The 4,611-nt window shown below is 45.4% G+C and overlaps 1 pseudogene; it reads left to right on the top strand.

The window, feature by feature from the left end:
* The first annotated feature begins 410 nt into the window (after positions 1-410).
* LOC125840530 (uncharacterized) lies at positions 411-4,381 on the top strand (annotated as a pseudogene).
* Positions 4,382-4,611: the final 230 nt, after the last annotated feature.

The raw sequence follows: 4,611 nt of genomic DNA on the forward strand, positions 1-4,611 counted from the left end.
TTGTTGGATTAGCTGAGTCACATGGGGTTCGATATGCTACACTCCAGCTTCGTGGGCCAACGAGAGAGTGGTGGAGAACTTATTCGGGGGCTTTGCCAGTTGGATCTCCTCCAGTGACTTGGGAGAGGTTTTCCAGTGCCTTTCATGACCGTTTTATCCCTTGGAGCGTGAGAGAGGAGAGTCGTTTGAGGTTTGAGAATCTGAGACAGGACAACTTATCAGTTACAGAGTATGAGGCCCGTTTTTGCCAGTTGTCTAGGCATGCTTTGGCCATTATTCCAGACGAGACAGAGAGGATCCATAGATTCGTGAGGGGGTTGACTTTTTCTATCAGATCGGCTTTGGTTAGAGCATCTAGAGAGGGGGCTTCCTTCCAGTCCATTGTGAGTGCCGCTAAAGAGGTGGAATTGATGGAGAGAGAAGAGTTTGGGGACCCTAAGAGAGTCCGTACAGCAGGTCAGTTTCATGGTGCCTCATCTGGAGGCAGGGGATCACACAGAGGGAGTGGTTCATTTCAGCAGCGAGGACCCGTTCATGCATCTATGCCGACATCCGAGGGTGGTCGGATACCTCGGGGTTCTTATAGCGTGGGTCACGGTTCACAGCAGCGACCTATGGGGCGAGGCAATTATAGTGGGTTTTCAGGGTCCGCACAGCAGTTCTCGGGACAGAGATTTTACTTTTCTTGTGGAGATCCCGATCACCTGATGCGACAGTGTACTTCCCAGAGGGGTCGTGGAGGGTCCCAACCAAATTCTTCATTTCAGGCTAGACCACCAGTACCACAGGGTAGAGGCCGAGGCAGAGTTCAGTCAGGTAGAGGCGGTAGAGCTACTAGTAGTGGTTCTGCAGTTCAGCGGAGTGGGGGTAGAGTTACCACCCAGGCTGGAGGTGGCCGAGGGGGCCACTGTTATGCTTTTTCCGGGGAGACCCGAAGCGGATACTTCTGATGCTGTTATTATAGGTATCATCTCAGTATGCCATCGATCTGCGTCTGTATTGTTTGATCCAGGGTCTACATTCTCTTATGTGTCCACCTATTTTGCTGCTGAATTTGATATGATATGTGATAGCATGACTGTACCTATTCATGTTTCTACACCCATGGGTGAACCCATAGTGGTGGATCTAGTGTATCGATCTTGTCTTGTTTCTCTAGCGGGGTATGACACTTGGGTAGATTTAATCATTCTGGGGATGGTAGACTTTGATGTTATCTTGGGTATGAATTGGCTTTCTCCTTATCATGTTGTCCTTGATTGTAATGCTAAGATTGTGACTTTAGCAATGCCTGGTGTTCCGAGGGTTGAGTGGAAGGGTGCTAATGGCTCTTATCCTAGCAAGGTCATTTCTTTTATCCGTGCTCAGAGATTGGTGGAGAGAGGGTGTTTGTCTTACTTAGCTTTTATTCGGGACACCAGTGTTGAACCACCTTCCATAGATTCTGTTCCCGTGGTTCAGGAGTTTCTCGATGTATTCCCTTCTGATCTTCCCGGTATTCCTCCCGATAGGGATATTGATTTTGCTATTGATTTGGAGCCGGGCACTAAGCCTAATTCTATTACTCCCTACCGTATGGCTCCATAAGAGTTGAAAGAGTTAAAGGATCAGTTGCAGGATTTATTGAGTAAGGGGTTTATTCGCCCTAGTGTGTCACCTTGGGGTGCCCCTGTGTTGTTTGTGAAGAAGAAGGATGGGACTATGAGGATGTGTATTGATTATAGACAGTTAAACAAGGTAACAGTGAAAAGTAAGTATCCTCTTCCGCGTATTGATGACTTGTTTGATAAGCTACAGGGGGCATCTTTGTTCTCTAAGATTGATTTGAGGTCTGGGTATCATCAGTTGAAGATTAGGGCATCAGATATCCCTAAGACAGCTTTTCGGACTCGGTATGGGCATTATGAGTTCTTAGTGATGTCTTTTGGGTTGACTAATGCCCCTGGAGCTTTTATGGAGATGATGAATGGGGTGTTTCGACCATACATTGATTCTTTTATGATTGTCTTCATCGATGACATTTTGGTTTACTCCAGGACCGAGGATGACCATGTCCGACACTTGAGAATTGTACTTCAGAGATTGAGGGAAGAGAAGTTGTATGCCAAGTTCTCAAAGTGTGAGTTCTGGCTTAGTTCTGTGGCATTCTTGGGACACGTGGTGTCCAAGGAGGGTATTAGAGTAGATCCGGCCAAGATTGAGGCAGTTAGAGGCTGGACGCGACCTACTTCTCCTACCGAGATTAGGAGTTTTGTGGGATTGGCAGGTTATTATCGACGATTTGTTCAGAGTTTCTCTACTATTGCAGCTCCATTGACTAGATTGACTCGACAGGGTGTGGGTTTCCAATGGTCTGATGAGTGTGAGGAGAGTTTTCAAAAGCTCAAGACTTTGCTGACTTCGGCTCCTGTGTTGACTCTACCTGAGCAGGGCGTGGACTTTACTGTGTATTGTGATGCTTCAGGAGTCGGTTTGGGTGGTGTATTGATGCAGAAGGGGAAGGTGATTGCTTATGCTTCTAGGCAGTTGAAGACCCATGAGAAGAACTACCCTACTCATGATTTATAGTTGGCAGCTGTGGTATTTGTGCTTAAGTTATGGCGTCATTATTTGTATGGGGTGCATTGCGAGATCTTCACGGATCATCAGAGTCTTCAGTATATCTTCAGCCAGAGAGATCTGAACTTAAGACAGCGTAGATGGCTTGAGTTGTTGAAGGACTATGATGTGACCATTCTATATCATCCGGGGAAGGCCAATGTTGTTGTCGATGCTCTGAGTAGGAAGACTCCTAGCATGGGAAGTCTTGCAGCACTTAGTAATGAGGAGAGACCATTGGCTAGAGATGTTCAGATGTTAGCTAATAGTCTTGTCCGGTTGCAGATCTCAAAGGAGAGTGATGGGATAATTGCTTTTATTGAGGCTCGGTCTTCTTTAGTTGAGCAGATCCGTGCGCACCAGTTTGATGATGAGAAGTTATGTCTCATTCGAGATAGAGTATTGAGAAGGGAAGCCAAGGAGGCTGTCCTTGATTCTGATGGTGTCTTGAGGATCGGAGGCAGGATTTGTGTGCCCAAGACGGGCGAGTTAACTAGACTAATTCTATCCATCCGGGAGCAGCGAAAATGTATCATGATCTGAGTCAGCATTACTGGTGGTGTGGGATGAAGAGAGATATTTCAGACTTTGTTTCTAGGTGTTTGACTTACCAACAGGTCAAGTGTGAGCACCAGCGTCCCGGGGGTGTATCTCAGAGGATGCCTATTCCTACTTGGAAGTGGGAGTGGATCACTATGGACTTTGTTGTGGGTTTGCCTACCACAGTGGGTGGTTATGACTCCATTTGGGTTGTTGTTGACAGGCTGACCAAGTGTGCCCACTTCATTCCGGTTCGGGTGAAATATACGGCAGAGAAGTTAGCCGAGCTATATATCAGTCAGATTGTGCGACTACATGGGTTCCTGTTTCTATTATATCAGATCGAGGTTCACTATTTACTTCTCACTTCTAGAAGGCAATACAACATGGTTTGGGTACTCAGTTAGATATGAGTACAGCCTTTCACCCTCAGACAGATGGTCAGTCCGAGCGGACTATTCAGGTGTTGGAGGACATGCTCCGAGCATGTGTGATCGATTTTGGTGCTAGATGGGATCGATATTTACCCTTAGCAGAGTTTGCCTACAATAACAGTTATCACTCTAGTATTCAGATGGCTCCATTTGAGGAGTTGTATGGTAGACGATGTAGGTCTCCGATCGGTTGGTTTTATTCGGCAGAGATGGACTCTTGGGATACTGACTTGCTTAGAGATGCTATGGAGCAAGTCCGTATGATTCAGTATAGACTGTTGACAGCCCAGAGTCGACAAAAGAGTTATGCAGACCGGAGAGTTAGAGCCTTAGTGTTTATGGAGGGCGATCATGTTTGGCTTAGAGTGTCACCTATGAAGGGTGTGATGCGGTTCGGCAAGAAGGGCAAGCTTAACCCTAGATTCATTGGACCTTTTGAGATTTTGAGTCGAGTGGGAGAGGTGGCCTATAAGTTGGCCTTGCCACCTAGTTTGTCGGCAGTTCATCCTGTTTTCCATGACTCTATGCTTCAGAAGTATATTCCGGATGAGTCACATGTGCTTTCACTCGATTCAGTGGAGTTTGGTCTAGACTTGACATTTGAGGAGGAACCTATAGCTATATTGGACAGGTAGGTTCGAAAGCTTAGGACCAAGGAGATTGCTTCAGTGAAGGTGCAATAGAAGCACCGATCAGTGGGAGAGGCAACTTGGGAGACAGAGTCTGACATGCGTGTCAGATATCCTCAGCTTTTTGAAGCTTCAGGTACTTTCTTTCACCTTATGTTCGAGGACGAACATGATTTTTAGTGGTGGATAATGTGATGACCCGGAAGGTCATTTTTTTGAAATTTTGAACTATTCGAAAATTAGAATTAATTAATTGACGATTAATTATTAAATAACTAATTTTAGTTAATGCTTAAATGGGTTAACTTTATAATTTGTTTAATACCATATACCAGTTACCCCATACAGAAAAATAAATTATTAGGGTTGAAAACTTTCAGATCATAATTTAAGAAAAGAAAAAAAAGAGT

Source organism: Solanum verrucosum, unplaced genomic scaffold (genome assembly GCF_900185275.1).
Source record: "Solanum verrucosum unplaced genomic scaffold, falcon-dt-bn FXZP01000181.1, whole genome shotgun sequence".
NCBI classification, from domain to species: Eukaryota; Viridiplantae; Streptophyta; class Magnoliopsida; order Solanales; family Solanaceae; genus Solanum; species Solanum verrucosum.